The sequence below is a fragment of the Bos indicus x Bos taurus genome, chromosome 8 (assembly GCF_003369695.1).
Source record: "Bos indicus x Bos taurus breed Angus x Brahman F1 hybrid chromosome 8, Bos_hybrid_MaternalHap_v2.0, whole genome shotgun sequence".
Classification (NCBI taxonomy): domain Eukaryota; kingdom Metazoa; phylum Chordata; class Mammalia; order Artiodactyla; family Bovidae; genus Bos; species Bos indicus x Bos taurus.
The window spans coordinates 57930132-57940836 of NC_040083.1; the positions used below are offsets into that span (position 1 = coordinate 57930132).

The window sequence follows — 10705 nt, forward strand, 5'->3', positions numbered from 1 at the left end:
CCAAACATTCAATAGATTGATCAGAGAAAAATAAACTGCATCTGGAAACTAGGAATAAGTGTTTACAGAAAGATTTTTCAGCCTGGAAGGAGTAAAACATAACATCCCGATGCAAAGGAAAAGAACACAATTTTAAAATATTGTCTATAGAAGTAAACATGTGCTTTATACTTGCAATAAAATTTAAAGACCCATAATATTAAATGTTAAAGACAAGAGAGAATGACATATCGGCATGAAGAATTGGGAAGAAGAGATAGGGAGAATTATATAGGATAGGGATCTAAGTACCTTTCTTACTAAAAGGTAAGAAAATAAAGTATAAGACTAGAATTAATATTATCAGAAAATAAATTGAGCAGTTTGGAGAACAAATTTGAAAAACTCAATTAGATTACAGAAGAACTGGTTCAAAAGGCAAAGTATCTATGGAGGTGGTTATACTTATGGAGATCAGAATGGGTATAACAGAAAACATAATGCCTATAAAAGAGAAAAATGATTCTGACCAATAAAAGCTTGTACTGAAACAAAGGGACTCATTATAAATCAGAAAAATACATTCAATAAGAGAAGCCTGTAGGCATAGTCTGAAGAAATGGTTAAATTTAAGTATAAAGACCTCCTGGAAGCATCAAACTAGAAATAATAATAAAAAGAACTATCAGATGTGTTTCAGACTTTTCCTCTACAACAGGATTAGAGACCGGAGACAATGGAATTAAAGTTTCTTGGGAAAAGGGTTCTAATCCAGTAATTTCACACCAGTCAAACTGTTATTCGTGGAGGAAACAAAGAACTACTGCAAGTAGTTCAGACATTTATGTTTCCTGGGGGGGAAGTTAACCAAGCACAGCAGTAAGCTGAGATGAGAGATGAATAGAAAACAAAGAACTAAATATAGGGAGATCACACTTTGAGGAAGGTCAGAAGTAAATTTAAAACCAAATTTAACACTAAATAAATTTACCATTAAAAATAATTTTCCATAAATAGAATAACAAATGGTAATATGATTTACTGAAAGAGAAGATATAAAGTGTGGAAAAAATGGTCTAGAAAATCAATTATAAAAATTAAAACGGAAAATCGTTGGAAAGAAGTTAAAAACAATTTTCTTATATTTTCACATAAGGAATTCAATGGGTACTGATAATTAGAAAATAATAATGTTCAACTATGCTTAGAAAAAACTTTAGCTTGTAAAAAGATAACTTTTAAGTTAAAGAGAAAAGATTCTTAAATGTCAAAAAAAGAACAGAAAGAGTAAAACGAGACAAAAGTCATTGATTATTTGAGAAAATAGATGAAATGAGGTAAAATATCACTAATAAGAAATAACTAGAATTGAAAATCAGTTCTATACTTTGTATAAAAACTTTACCTAGAATAAAATTATAGGGAATAATTAACACTAATGGCCCTGTAAAGTTAATAGGCAAATGCAAAAGAATAAAGTATTTGGCATTAAATTAATACTAGTGTGGATTTCAAGGCATTATTTCACTAAATGAGTATAAATGCAAGGCAAATAACCATTAAATCTTATTTACTTTACATTGAAAAATTGTTATAATCTGCAGTGAAGTATGGATGTCATGAACTTTATTTGATGAATAATACATACCTTAAAATGTGAATAAAAAGTATTAGAAATACAAATAGATGCTGACATAATTATGATGGTACCATAAATATTACCATATTGCCTTTAGTTCTTGATAGATGATGTAGGAAAAATCCAACTAAGAAAACACAAGATGAATAATAAAACAATAATATTGATTTAATAAAACATATCTGACTCAACAACTTAGACAAATAAAATATATTTTCTTTTGCATTGACCTAAACATTTCTACAAAGTTGATCATGTGTTCTACAGCATGGCCTCAAGAAATTTCCCAAATTATAAATTTTACAAGACTGAATTACCTGGCCAAAGTGCAATATAAGAAGTAACAACACTGATAGTAAAGAATGCAAACAAACAAAAAGTTAAGAGACTTTCTTAAATATGTTATGGTCAAGAATAACATGAAGTTATATACTCTTTAGAAAATAATAATAATGACTAGTTTACATAATGTTTCTATAAGTCAAAAATTATAATCCGGAAGTAAATTATTTCTCTAAATTACTCCATTACTAAACAAATAATGATCATGAATTTTAAAATTTAATGCATGAAGTAAAGGGAAACAAAACTGTAGCAGAAACAATTACTAAAATAAATTTAAGAATTAACATCTGTAAAAGAAAAAAAAAAGAAATCAGGCAATGATTCTTTTAAGAAAAATTATTGATGGCTCCTAACTAGCAAGCAGGATGAATATAAATGAGGGGGAAAAAACCAATACACACAGCTTGCAACTGATAACTTCCTCAGACCAGTTTTCATTTGGATTTTATAATGCTCCACTACACTAAATTCCCTTGTAGCTCTCTAGTCCTCCCTTTGTTTCTTTCAAAATTTGCTTTTCCTTTATGAATTCCAAATACTGGAGCTGTCCACTGTGGATCCTTAGTCCTCTTCTCCTGAGGCTTTGAATTGTTGTTGCTCAGTCCCAATATTCTGTTTGACTCTGCCACCACATGAAATGCAGCACATCAGGCTTCCCTGTCCTTCACTATCTAACGGAGTTGGCACAAAATCATGTCCATTGAGTTGGTGATGCCATCCAACCATCTTATCCTCTGTCGTCCCCTTCTCCTCCCGCCTTCAGTCTTTCCCAGGATCAAGGTCCTTTCCAGTGAGTCAGTTCTTTGCTTCAGGTGGCCGAAGTATTGAAGCTTCAGCTTCAGCATCAGTCCTTCCAATGAATGGTCCAGATGGATTTCCTTTAGGATTGACTGTTTGATCTCCTTGCAATCCGAGGGACTCTCAGGAATCTTCTCCAGCACCACAATTCAAAAGCATTAATTCTTCAGCACTCAGCCTTCTTTGTGGTCCAACTCTCATCTGAACATGACAACTGGAAAAACCATAGCTTTGACTCTATGGACCTTTTTTGGCAAAGTAACGTCTCTGCTATTTAATGCAGTGTCTAGGTTTGTCATAGCTTTTCTTCCAAAGAGCGAGCATCTTTTAAATTCATGGCTGTAGGTCACTGTCTGAAGGGATTCTGGAGCCCAAGAAAATAAAATCTGTCACTGTTTCCACTTTTTCCTCATCTATTTGTCATGAACGGATGGAACCAGATGCCACGACTTTAGGTTTTTGAATGTTGAGTTTTAAGGCATATTTTTCACTCTTCTCTTTCACCCTCATCAGAAGGCTTTTTAGTTCTTCTTTGATTTCTGCCATTAAAGTGGTATCATCTGAATATCTAAGTTTGTTGATATTTCTCAGCAATCTTGATTTCAGTTTGTGAGTCATCCTGCCTAGAATTTCACATGATGTACTCTGTATAAAAGTTAAATAAGTAGGGTGACAATGTATAGCCTTGACATATCCCTTTCCCTACTTTGAACCAGTCCATCATTCCATGTCCATTTTTAACTGTTGCCTCTTATCCTGCATACAGGTTTCTCAGGAGGCAGGTAAATGTTAGTTGCCCAGTCATGTATGACTCTTTGCAACCCCATGACTGTAGCCCACCAGGCTCCTTGTCCATAGAATTCTCCAAGAATACTGGAGTGGGTTGCCAGATCTCTTCTCCAAGGGATCTTCCTGGCCCAGGGATTTAACCTGAGTCTCTTTCATGCATGCAATCCTGCATTATAGGCTGATTCTTTACCACCTGAGCCATCAGGAAAGCCATCTTTTGAAGAATTTTCCATAGTTTGTTGTGATCAAAGGTTTTATTGTAGTCAGTGAAGCAGATGTAGACTTATTTTTGGAATTCCTTTGCCTTTTCTATGATCCATTTGATGTTGGTAATTTGATCTCTGGTTCCTTTGCCTTTTCTAAATCCAGCTTGTACATCTGGAATTTCTTGGTTCATGTACTACTGACGCCTGGCTTAAAGGATTTTGAGCATTTCTTTGCTAGCATGTGAAATGAGTATAATTGTACCATAGTTTGAACATTCTTTGGGATTGAAATGAAAATTTACTTTTTCCAGTTCTGTGGCCACTGCTGAGTTTTACAACTTTGTTGACATATTGAGTGCAGCACTTTCATAGCATCATCTTTTAGTATTCGATATAGCTCAGGCAGAATTCCATCACCTCCACTAGCTTTGCTTATAATAATACTTCATAAGGCCCACTTAGCTTCACACTACAGGATATCTGGCTCTAGGTGAGTGATCACACCATCATGGTTATCCAGGTCATTTAAGAGAGTCCTGTTTATTCCCCTTCCATATTATATAACCCAATGCATTCTCTTCACTCCTCAGCCCTACTCTGGTCCAAGCTGTAAATCTTTCTCACCTAAATTATTCTAGGCAGCCTCCTTACTAGCTTCAATTCCACATGTGCCTCCTCTACCACTATTTTCTGCACAGCAGTGACAGAGAGTTGTCTTTTTAATATAGACATATTCTGTGGGGTTTTTTTTAATATTTATTTAGCTGCACTGATCTTAGTTTCAGCATACAAGATCTTCATTTTCTCAGGCAAATGTTCCATCGTGGTGCATGGGTTCTCTAGTTGTGCCACACTGACTCAGTGGTTGCGGTGCAAAGACTTAGTTGCTCCCCAGCATATGGGATCTTAGTTCCTCTACCAGGGATCAAACCCACATCATCTGCGTTGCAAGGCAGATTCTTAACCACTGGAACACCAGGGAAGTCCAAAATAAAAACATATTCAAAATTCTTTGATAAATGACAGTGCAAATAAAATAATACCTAGTCTGCACAAAAATCTGTGCAATAACATTTATACTAGCTTTATTAGTAATTGCCAAAACTTGGGAGCAACTAAATGTCCTTCAAGAGGTGAATGGGGACGTGTCCCGAGGCGCCAGCGGGGCCGCGTCGGCCTGAAGCACTGCCCGGGCCTGGGCTAGTCTAGGGGCTGCGACTGCTAGGCGGGGTGAGGGGCTGCGACTGCTAGGTGGGGTGAAGGGCCGCGAGGGAGGGCCAGTTCCCATCCCCCCAGCAGCATGGCATCCTGTGCTGAGCCCTCTGCTGCAGACCCTGAGTCCACTGCTCCGCCACCTGCTGGGGTCCCACCACTTGAGGACTTCGAGGTGCTGGACGGGGTGGAAGACGCTGAGGGCGAGGAGGAGGAAGAAGAGGAGGACCTGAGTGAACTGCCGCCACTTGAGGATGTGGGGCAGCCCCCACTGGAGGAGGCTGAGCAGCCCGGGGCCCTGGCCCGAGAGTTCCTGGCCGCCATGGAGCCCGAGCCTGAACCTGCCCCGGCCCCCGACGAGTGGCTGGACATCCTGGGGAATGGGCTGTTGAGGAAGAAGACGCTGGTTCCAGGCCCACCGGGCTCCAGCCGCCCGACCAAGGGCCAGGTGGTCACTGTGCGGCTGCAGACGTCGCTGGAGAATGGCACGCGGGTACAGGAGGAGCCGGAGCTGGTGTTCACCCTGGGCGACTGTGACGTCATCCAGGCCCTGGATTTCAGTGTCCCGTTCATGGACGTGGGGGAGACGGCTATGGTCACTGCTGACTCCAAGTACTGCTATGGCCCCCAGGGCAGCAGGAGCCCATACATCCCCCCACATGCGGCCCTGTGCCTGGAGGTGACTCTGAAGACTGCTGTGGATGGGCCTGACCTGGAGATGCTCACGGGGCAGGAGCGTGTGGCCCTGGCCAACCGGAAGTGGGAGTGTGGCAATGCTCACTATCAGCGGGCCGACATCGTGCTGGCTGCCAACTCCTACGACCTCGCCATCAAGGCCATCACTTCCAGTGCCAAAGTGGACATGACATTCGAGGAGGAGGAGCAGCTCCTGCAGCTGAAGGTGAAGTGTCTGAACAACCTGGCGGCCTCGAAGCTGAAGCTGGATCACTACCGCGCATTGCTGCGCTCCTGCAGCCTCGTGCTGGAGCACCAGCCTGACAACATCAAGGCTCTCTTCCGCAAGGGCAAGGTGCTGGCCCAGCAAGGCGAGTATAGTGAGGCCATCCCCATCTTGAGAGCAGCCCTGAAGCTGGAACCTTCCAACAAGATGATCCACGCAGAGCTCTCGAAGCTGGTGAAGAAGCATGCGGCCCAGAGGAGCACTGAGACCGCCCTGTACTGGAAGATGCTGGGCAACCCCAGCCGGCTGCCTGCCAAGTGTCCTGGCAAGGGTGCCTGGTCCATCCCATGGAAGTGGCTGTTTGGGGCAACTGCTGTCGCCTTGGGGGGCGTGGCTCTCTCTGTGGTCATTGCTGCCAGGAACTGACCGCCCAGGTGGCCACCATCCCCTCCACTCACCGTGGACCCCCACCCTGTGCTCCCTAACACCCCCAGGCTCCCTATCCACTGCCCTAACTGGCCTAGCCCCCTCCTCTGGGGCAGGGGCAGTGAGGTTTGGGGGTCACATGGCCCCACGAGCAGGAGGGACTGAGCCCTATTGGAGGAAAGCAAGGCAGGGCCCTGACCTCACATCCAGCCCGGAGCAAGGGGGCCCTTATTGCTCCAGACCCGATTCCCACCCCACCCCCAGGGTGAGGTCCCAGCAGGGATCAGTCCCAGTATCCTCTTCCCAACAGGCCTGGGGGCAGCCCTCCCCCTGCCCAGCCCCTTTCCACCTTCCAGCCCCTCCTGCCCTGCCTGCTGCCCTCTCTCCAGACCCCCTCCACCGACACACAGTGAAATAAAAGCCTCCCACCCCGCTCAAAAAAAAAAAAAAAGGAGGTGAATGGATAAACAAGTTGTGGTATATTCAGATAACAGAAGTGATAAAAAGAGTAAACTATCAAACCATGGAAAGACATGGAAGAACCTTCAATGCATATTGCTAAGTTAAAGAATCCAGTCTGAAAAGTCTACATATGGAATGACATTCTGGAAAAGGAAAACTATGGAGGCAGTAAAAAGTTCAGTGGTTCCCAGGGCCTTAGAGGGAGAGAAGGTGGGAGGATTGGATAGATGGAGTACAGGAGATTTTTAGAGTGGTGAAATTATCCTTTATGATACTGTAATGGTAGAGTCATGACATTATACATTTTTTAAAAGCTACAGGATGTAAAGCACAAAGACTGAGCCCTAATGTAAACTGTGGAAGGCAGCTATGGTCACCACTGTATCACTGACATCCTGATGTGAAGTATGGATGTTAATAACAATGTATCATAATTTATTCTTAATTGCCAAAACTTTTATCAATTGTGGAAATTTACTGTACTAATTTAAGATGTTAATGATAGGAGAAGCTGATTGGGGTATGGTGTGAGGTGATAAAGTGGGAGAGTGAATGAGGGTGAGAGGAAAGGGGTTATATAGGAGCTTTCTGTACTTTCTGCTCAATTCTTACATAAACTAAGCACTGCTAATAGTAAAGTCTAGAAACTGAAACAAATTATTTAAACTGGTTACAATGATTGATAAAGATCCAAATAGTCAAAGCTATGGTTTTCCCAGTAATGATGTACAGAGTAACTGAATGGGGTATGGTGTGAGGTGATAAAGTGAAAGAGTGAATGAGGGTGGGAGGAAAGGGGTTATATAGGAGCTTTCTGTACTTTCTGCTCAATTCTTACATAAACTAAACACTGCTAATAGTAAAATCTAGAAACTGAAACAAATTATTTAAACTGGTTACAATGATTAATAAAGATCCAAATAGTCAGAGATATGGTTTTCCCAGTAATGGTGTACAGATCTACAGTGATGTGAGAGCTGAACCATAAGGAAGACCGAATGCCACAAAATTGATGCTTTTGAATTGTGGTGCTGGAGAAGACTCTTGAGAATCCCTTGGACAGCAAGGAGATCAAACCAGTCAATTCTAAAAGAAATCAACCCTGAATATTCATTTAAAGGACTGATGTTGAAACTCCAATACTTTGGCCACCTATTGCAAAGAGCTGACTCATTGGAAAAGACCCTGATGCTGGGAAAGATTGAAGGCAAAAGGAGAAGGGGGCGACAGGAATAGATGGTTAGATAGAATCACCAACTCAATGGACATGAATTTGAGCAAACTCTGGGAGATAGTAAAGGACAGGGAAGCCTGGCGTGCTGCAGTTCATGGGGTCTCAAAGAGCCAGACATGACTTAAAGACTGAACAACAACAATATGATCCACAAGATGCTTAGTACAGAGTACCCCATTCTTGGATATGGATTATTGTTCTCTACTTTACATAAAGAACTTTGCAAAATTAGTTATAATTTCCCCTTTTGATTGGATTTCCAGCACCTAATCTCCTTAACAGAAATTGCCCAAAAGCCATTGAACGACCTACATTACCTGCTTGGTTTTCCAAAAGCTTCTCAGGAACCTCTCCTGTTTCAGCCACCTTGTACTTCTTTCTTCCTTTCCTTCAGAGCTGGTTCTTCCTAATCTTCCAGGTCTGGATAAATGTCACCTCATAGTGAGGTGTTCCCATACTACTCTCTTAACCCTGTAGTTCTACTCCCAGTTTTTGTTACCTTCATAGCATTTATGGTGGTTTAGTTGCTAAGTCATGTACGACTCTTGCAACCCCAGGCTACAGTCCATGAGATTCTCCAGGCAAGAATACTGGAGTAGGTTGCCATTTCCTTCTTCAGGGGATCTTCTCAACCCAGGAATAGAACCCAGGTCTCCTGCATTGCAGGCAGATTCTTTACCAACTGAGCTACAAGGAAGCCTAACAATTTGTAATTACTTGTTTGCTTACTTATTTACCATTGTTCTTGTCCACTTGGCTATGTAATCCTGAAGAGCCTGTAACAATTTATGTTTTGTTCATTAGTAATTACTCAGTGCTTTGAGCAGAGTCAGGCACAAAGCTGATGGTCAGTAATTGGGCAATTGGTAGAGACAATGTTTCTAAGATCAGATATGGAAAGAATGTCATAAACACATTTTTATTCTAATATGACAAATTTAATAAAATGAACAGTTTACTAGAAAAAAGTGAATTTCTAAAAATAATCCAAGTGGGAATAGAAAATCTGAATACTTATGGAATAAATTGAGATGATTATTAAAGCACTAACTCTGTGGAGGATACAAGGCTAAGAATATTTTAAGGCTGATTTTCCCTAAACCTTTAAGAACAAAGCAATTCCTATGTTATTTAAAATGCTATTGAACTTAGAGCAAGATTAATTTATCCCTTATTAACTTTTTGAATCACAAAATATAACCAGTTCACATAAGAATAAAGATTTAAAAATCCTAAATAAAATTAATGACAGCTTATATACAGACTGTATTAAAATAATATGCTATGAACATTTTATTAAGTCTAGAAAAAGACGGATTGATCCCCAGTTCATTTTATGAATTACAGAAATAGCTAGCTCACTTAAGAATAGAAATTCAAAAAACCCTAAATAAATAATAGCAACACAAATACACTATTTTATTAAAACATGAATGTGTTGGCTTTGTCACAGATGTGCAAAATATTTTAAAGTATAAAATTTATTAAAATAATTTATCGTATCAAGAGATCAAAGAAAGTGAAAAAGTTATGTGATCATCTCAATTGATGCTAAAAGGACATTTAAGAAATTCAGCTTCAGGGGATGAAGAAAGGTTTTGCAAAGTAGGATATATATTCAGTGTGATAAGAACTATTCTAAAATCTGAAGCAAATATTTGCACTAAATATCAAAAATTAAGAAACTGTAGAGTGATATTTGACAGTGCATTTTATCCCTGTAAGTCTTAATTTCCATATCTGTAAAATGGAGGTAAATAATATAATTTCTTTTATGTGATTTTTATTGTTTTTATATATTATTTATAAATAGATTTACCCAATACCTATTGGAGAGTAATAGAAATTAATTTTGTGTGTATTTCCTCTTCATTCTGAAAACATTAGGCTTAGTTTCATTTTGAATGGTGAATGCATAGCAGTCTAGGCAACTTACAAGGAAAGGACTTCAGCAAGACAGGGCAGAAAAAGTGTGATATTTATGATTTTGTGTTATGAGAGCTCAGAAAGCAAGCTAAGGAAGATAGGCCTTGGATCTAGAGTTTCAGATTCCCAAGCCTCAACATTGAATGGCCTCATAATAAATACATGGCCTTGGAAAACTAGATGCCAGTGGACTAGAAGAAAAAGCTGCCATGAGGGTTACTCTGAAAGAGTCCAGAGAACTGCATCTCTTTGCCTCGCCTGGCTCAATTATACCTGGCATATGTCATGTACCCTTACCTTGCTAGATTTTCTAAGAATCAAAGTCATTTTGCCTGTGCCTTGAGATCTGATAGTTATTCGCTTATGGTTTGAGGTAATTTTATATCATTTTCATGCTTTAAGATCATACTCCAGTTGAGTCAGATTTCTGGGGAAGATGCTTCTGTGGTACATCCCAGGATGATAGTGAACCCTAAGAGGACTAGTGGATACCATATCAAGATAGAAAATAGATGTCTCAATTTGAGGCTAGCCCTAGGGCATGTTGAACTGCGAGTGATGGAGTGTTGACAGCTCTGTGATAAATACTATATGCCTATTTATAATATCAATAGAATCTAGCATTATCATTATTAATGTTTAGTTTTGCCTTGGAATTTCTATCCAGTGAAATAAAAGAAACTGTAGCAGTTTCTTCTGGATTTTTAAATTTTATATTATTATTTAAAATTATACTTGGAGATCTTATTATTTTTAAATAGGAGTATTAGTTACCTGGAAAAGTCTAA

At 39.9% G+C, this 10705-nt stretch overlaps 1 pseudogene across 1 annotated transcript; it reads left to right on the plus strand.

Moving 5' to 3' along the window:
• The first annotated feature begins 4967 nt into the window (after positions 1 to 4967).
• On the plus strand, positions 4968 to 6671 carry LOC113897148 (annotated as a pseudogene). Its single transcript, XR_003512277.1, has one exon. The product of XR_003512277.1 is annotated as a peptidyl-prolyl cis-trans isomerase FKBP8 pseudogene (transcript).
• Positions 6672 to 10705: the final 4034 nt, after the last annotated feature.